This window comes from Choloepus didactylus, chromosome 25, assembly GCF_015220235.1.
Source record: "Choloepus didactylus isolate mChoDid1 chromosome 25, mChoDid1.pri, whole genome shotgun sequence".
Lineage (NCBI taxonomy): Eukaryota > Metazoa > Chordata > Mammalia > Pilosa > Megalonychidae > Choloepus > Choloepus didactylus.
The window spans coordinates 9,161,437-9,168,375 of NC_051331.1; the positions used below are offsets into that span (position 1 = coordinate 9,161,437).

At 37.8% G+C, this 6,939-nt stretch overlaps 1 pseudogene; it reads right to left on the reverse strand.

Annotated features, from left to right (window-relative positions):
* Nucleotides 1-4,968: 4,968 nt before the first annotated feature.
* On the reverse strand, nucleotides 4,969-6,291 carry LOC119520362 (annotated as a pseudogene).
* Between the last annotated feature and the right edge of the window lie 648 nt (nucleotides 6,292-6,939).

Sequence of the window (6,939 nt, forward strand, 5' to 3'; positions counted from 1 at the left end):
TCAGCGTGTTTACATCACTGGGTTCCAGCTCTGAACTGCTCTTTTTGTCCACCCGGACAGGGACAACTAACAGTTATTTTTTTAAACCTGCTACCGACAGGGGGAAAGTGGCAGAGGTTTTAAGATGCAGGGCTTCCTTAGGGCTGTGGGGAACAGACTGCTGAAGATAACTATCTGCTGGACAGGTCAGGAAAGCACAGCATCCCAGAACCACGAAAAAGTCTTCTGGGGGTCTTTTCTGACCTTTTCCCCAGGGCTCTTTGAAGCAGGGCTGTGCCCCCCAAGTGCACACCTGGGAATTCTTTACCTGGAAATTATGATTTTGGAAAGTATTCTCCAGGGGTACCCTCTTTCCAGTAATTGCCATTCAGGCAAAAGCAGATAGAGACAATCAAAGGAGCATTTTAATGAAAAACAAACTAGAGGCAAAATGAAAACAAACAGAACAGATCAGGATTCTCTCTCATACTTGGTCACACATCTTGTTGTAGGCTGGTCTACGGTGACTTTAACTGGGACAACTGGACTCTAGTCCACATGCCCTCTCATCCCCCAGCAGGCTAGCTTGAACTTTTTCACATGGCTGAGAAGAATTCCAACAGTGAGCATTGGAAATACTCAAAGCCTCCTGATGTACACTGACAATTCAGCAATACTCTACAGGGCAAGGTAAATAAAACATCTTCATTTCCACCCTATTCAGAGGTGGAGAAACAAATTCCAACTCCTGATGAGTGGAGCTGCATAGACATATTGCAAAAGACATGGATTCCGAGAAATTAGGAAGACTGGTGCCATCTTTTTTTTAGTATTTTAATGCAATTTTATTGGGATATAATCATATAACGTACAATCAAAGTGTACAATCAGTTGTTCACAGTATCATTTATAGTTTTGCATTCATCAACACAATCAATTTTTGAACATTTACATTCTCCAAAAAATAAAATTAAAATTAAAATTAAAAAGAATATCCAAAACATTCCATTACCCTCCTCTCCCCATTGTTCATTTACTTTTTTAAAAAAATACAGTTTAATTGAGATGTATTCACACATCCTACAGTCATCCACAGTGTACAATCAGTTATTCACAGCCCCATCACACAGTTGTGTGTTCATCACCAGAATCAATTTTTGAACTTTTGCTCACTCCAAAGTAAAAATAAAAGCAAAAAAGAACACCTAATCTCTCCATCCCCTCCATCCCACCCTATTCTTCATCTAATTTTTGTCCCCATTTTCCCACTCAAACTGGTGCCATCTTAGCAGTTAGTCTACTACAGGTATACATTTCAATCTAATTATGTTTTATTGTGATATTTCAATGACAAAGCCTTGAAGGATGTTTTTTTCTGACTCTGCTCCAGCAATTGAATGAATTTCTTAGAGGAGAAAGTGAGAGTTAAACTACATGCTTAATGAGAAATGATGGAAATTCTACTCTAGAGTGTGAAAGCTCTCCCAAATTGTAAATATTCCCTACCTGCCCCTGCTTTCCAGCTCACCATTCCTAGGCTAAGAAGAGTCTTTGCAGATACTGCACCAAATCTAGGGATCTCTTGCCTGGTTCATTGATGACCAGAGCTAAAGACTTCTTATACTACTTGTGCTGGTTTGAATGTGTTATGTCCCCCAGAAAAAGCCATATTCTTTATTCAGTCTTGTGGGGCAGACATATTAGTGGGGATTAAGTTGGAACATTTGGATTATTAGGTTGTTTGCATGGAAATGTGTCCCACCCAACTGTAGGTGATAACTCTGATGAGATATTTCCATGGAGGTGTGGCCCCACCCATTCAGGGTGGGCCTTGATCAGTGGAGCCATATAAATGAGCTGACAGGCAGAGGGAACTCAGTGCAGATATGATTCATGTTTTGAAGAGGAGCTACAGCCAAGAGGGACACTGTGAAAAAAGCACAGGAGCTGAAGATGAGAGACAGTTTGAAGACGGCCGTTGAAAGCAGACTCTTGCTCCAGAGAAGCTAAGAGAGGACAAATGCCCCAAGAGCAACTAAGAGTGACATTTTTGAGGAGCTGCAGCCTAGAGAGGAACATCCTGGGAGAAAGCCATTTTGAAACCAGAACTCTGGAGCAGACACCAGCCACGTGCCTTCCCAGCTAACAGAGGTTTTCCAGACACCATTGGCCATCCTCCAGTGAAGGTACCTGATTGCTGAGGCCTTACCTTGGATGCTTTATGGCCTTAAGACTGTAACTTTATAACCAGTAAAAACCCCCTTATAAAACCCAATCCATGTCTGGCATTTTGCAAAATGGCAGCATTAGGAAACCAGGACACAGGGTAACACTTCCCTGGACATAATCAAATCAAAGGTGTTACTGACCCTTGGGTAAGTGACATCTCCATGGAAACACTGAGTCCAAATGTTCCACCCAACAAGATTGGATTAAAAATTCCTGGCTCTTTGGGGGACATAACGTATCCAAAGAAGCACAGCTGGTAAATATGCAGACACAGAATAAGGTCATAACTTATGCAGGCTGCCTCACCCAGATATATTTTCCTTTGTGATTTTAATGCCTGGGCAGTTTTTTCCTGACCTTGGTGGCCTATGACCCCTTCGTGGCCATCTCTCACCTCCTGCACTACAAGATCATCATGAACCCCCAGCTCTGTGGACTGTGCCTCAGTTTCATTTTCTCACTGCTCTAGACCTTGAAAACTTTGAGACTCTCCTGCCCACACATAGAAAGCTCCCAATATTTCTGTGATCCTTCCAACATCCTGAAACTCACCTATTCTGACACCCTCATTAATAAACTATTCATGTATTTTGTGACTAGTGTTATGGGTATTTTTTCTCTCACTGGGATCCTCTTCTCCTATTCTCAGATTGTCTTCTCTATCCTGAGAATGAATTTTGTGATAACTTTTTACATGAATAGTTTCATATTTGTCTAGTTAGAGTTAAGGAGGTCAGAGCCTATAGTAATTAGGTATCTAGCTCAAGGTCACAGGGTTAGGGAAGAGGCAGAGACAAGGTCAAGCTGGGGCTGTCTGCATTGAAGTAACTCTCTTAGGGGTCATGTGACATTGACCCCCATGAAACCTTATAGTAATAAAAGATAAACCTCTAAGGAGACAGGAATTCTTCTGACTTAAACTCCCATTTCTTAAAGAATGCTCCTGACTATGGAATTTTCTGTCTCTTGAGGCTTCATCCGTGCAAATAAATAAAACACTAGACCTCTCAGAATTAACCCTTTCCTTCGACAGGTCATATTCAATGGTCAGTTCTTGAGTTTTCCTGTTTTATTTCCTCCTTACCACTCCAGGTCATATTTATTTTATTTGACAAATTAGTATTGGGGAAATTAGATTTTCATAATATTTTAAGGTGAGGCTATTTGATTGTTATGAAATTGAATGTTTTTTTCATATTTAGGATTATTTGTATTTATTTTTTCTGAAATGTTGCTTCACCTCCGCTCATAATTATTCTTTTGAGATATCATGTTTTAATGTAACGTTTTATATCTAAATTGTTATACTTCATACTATACAGTCTGTCATAAATTTTTAACTGGAGTTTTTGGTGTACTTTTATTTAATTTATAAAGTTTTGACATTCAGTTTCTTCATAGATATGAGTTGATCAATTATTTTCACAGTTCTTGTTTTGTGTTTCTTTCATCTCCATTTATACTCAAAAAAATAAGCTAATTTCAACTAGAAATCCTATGATATTTTACATTTTTCTCCATAATCAATTATCATGGGAACTGTTGTTAATATACAAATGCAAACTTATTTTTCCTTCAACAAATATCTAATTGCCCTAAAACTCTTTCTTTCTTTATCCTTCCTTGACTTACAGGGTTTTTTGCTTCAGTCCTAATAAATCTAGTGGGAATAGTGTAGTGCTTGCTTTTTTCTTAGAAGAGGAGTTCAGTTAGTACTAAAACTTATTAAAAATGAGGTCACATGGTTCCAATTAGTTGGTTAATATGATACTCCACTTACTTTATATAGATTTTTCCTCGTTTGCTTATTTAATATTTTATTAGCTTGCCATATTTCTCTAAAAATCAATGAATATATAATATGAATGAAATGTAAATTGAGCTTTGTTTCTTTGATTTCATTAAGATTTATCAAACACGGTTAAGTCTTAAATTCTTTCCTTCTAGAAAAGCTGCATTTTCATTATAAATGTAGAGCAACTACATCATGAGTTACATCCTAACCAATTTACATAAATGTAATTTAACTTAAAAGCTGAAGGATAAATTTAAAAAAAGTTTGGATAGTTAAGAAGTTCTTACAAATTTATCTCTTTAAGAAACCAGTGATGACTTTCCTTGGATTTAATTATTTAAAAAAGCAGAATTCTGTTAATTTTTATGGTATACCTGTATGACATTGCTTAGTCCTGTTTCTGCCAGCCATTCTGAAATCAAATTTCCATTTATAACACTCACTAAAAGAGAAGAAACTTTTGTCTTGGAAAAGAATTGAAAAGGGCTAAATTTAGGCAAACAAAATAATTGAGGAAAGATGCATCACAAAGTAGGGAAGTGAAAAAAGCAAGTAATTTATAATAAAGTTCTCTCTTGTAAACACCTCTGTCCCTTCTTCTCATATTTGGAAATGTTCCTTAAGTTTTAAAAATTCCCATCAAAAATTTTTATATCATAAATAGTGATAAGAAATGTCTATTTTACTAGATAATCTTAAGCTGTTAAAGAATTATTTTATTATATATTATATTCATAAGATGAGAGGTAGTGACATTCTATTCTCTTGATGCTGAGCTAAAAATTCCACACATTTGGCACATGGATTTCAAAGAAAAAACAAACACAGAGGCACCATTGTACATGACTCATGTTTCCTCTTTTGATATTTCAAGTCACCCATAACTTCATTTGCCATTGGCAGCTGACAGTCTCCACTGTGTTAACATTTAAAGACACTGGGGATTGGGTACTGACAGACCTCCATCATCTTGCAAAACTGAAGAAGGCTTTCTTCCATTCTCCTGAACACGATCTTTCTTCATTTTCTCCAATGTCAATCTACCAGACCTTTCCAGCATGCCACAGCATATTATGCTTGAGGTCAGCATGCACTAGTGTACTTCATTATATACCTGCTGCATCATATGAAGAGTCTCATAGTAGAATTCTTTCATTTCTTCACTAATGAGTTTTACTTTTAATTTAGGGGCTGGAACTTGATCATGGCCAATGTAAGACATAACTAAAATGTGTTTCTTGAGCATTTCAACTGTTGGGCAAGGAATTCCACTCTCTGCTTTCTTGTGAGATTGTGAATTCCTTTCTCTGCCCACATGTAGATGATCTTATGTGGATTTAATTTGCTGAAGTGATCTTTAAGCCTGAAATTGTTTTTAATATATTCATCATGATTCTGAAACTCATCAAGAGTTGTTTTGAATGCCTTGATGGCACATTCTGTATGTTTAACTTTACTGTCTTCTTTTACATCTTCCGTGCTCTGTCCATATGCACCAAAGATAACAGATTCCTTTCCCGTTCTAACACAGCCAGTGACTTCTCCAACATTCCAGAGTTGAACATTTTATACATAATAAACTGGACTTAGGAGCAACTGATTTTTCCACAGTAGAATGCTCCTTTTTCTCATTGAGGCAGCAACTTTGTCATTCTTCTAAATAGGCATGTTGTTTTAAATCATTGAAAACATGGTTTGATAGTTTTAAATCCATTCCGATTCCAACCTCTACCTGAAATTCAGCTGCAAAATTTTCCATTCTGCTGTATACATTCTGTCACATATTACTTCATTGTGTTTGGTGGTGGTGACTTTTTCCTTTTCCAATAAAACCCTTTTTGGGAGTAGGAACTAAATTTTCTGGGATGTAGGGATCATCATGGCTATCCTGCCAGCCAACCTCACCTTCAGAGCTACATGGTCATAAGGATGCACTTTTCAAAAATCTTCAAAGGAAACGGAAACTATGCTATCTCTGATGTTTTTTTTTCTTCACACCAAAGCTGTGCATCATATTCTCCATCAAATTCCACCTGTAGCATCTGAGCCAGCATTTGGTTGCTGGAAGTGTCAATGTTTTCTCCAGTAATAAATGGTCCTTCAGCAACAGCAACTTCAGGAAAAGCAGCAGCATCTTCTTCTAATTGCAACTTTTTAGCTAACTGTTGACTCATTACATCAGCCAAGGAAAAAGATGTTGTATTTTGAGGGGTAGCCCATGGACACTTCCTGGTTCCCCAGGCCACTGCAGGCCCAGGATCAGGTGATACGGCTCTGACCAGATCCATGGGGGGACGAAGCCAGTGACAAGAACAGGGCACATCATCTGCAGGACCAGGAACAGAGCCCACCAAGAGGGAGACAGGAGGTGGGGCCGGGGCGACAGGCTGCCAGTGCTGGAGCTGGGGTGACAGATGGTGGCAGTGTTGGATCATAGGTTTTAATGCCTTTTGCTCCCTCAATTTTATTGAGATAGAGTCACATACCATAAATCATCCAAAGTGTACAATCAGCTGTTCACCATATCATTATATAGTAGTGCATTCATCTCCACAATCAACTTCTGATCACTTTCATTACACCAAAAAATAATAACAAAAATTAAAATGAGAATAAAAATAAAAGTAAAAAAGAACACCCCAAACAACCCATCCCCCCACCACCTTATTTATTTATTTACTTGTTTGCCCCCATTTTTCTACTCATCTCTCCATACACTGGATATAGGGAGTGTGAGGTATAAGGTTTTCACAATCACAGGCCACACCTTATAAATCATATAGTTATGCCCTCAACGTCAAGAATCAAGGCCACTGGGTTGTAGTTCAATAGTTTTAGGTATTTCCTTCTAGCTATACTAATACACTAAAAAGTAAAATGGGATATTTATGTAATGCAAAAGAATAACCTCTAAATCCATTGGAAGTCTCTCAGCC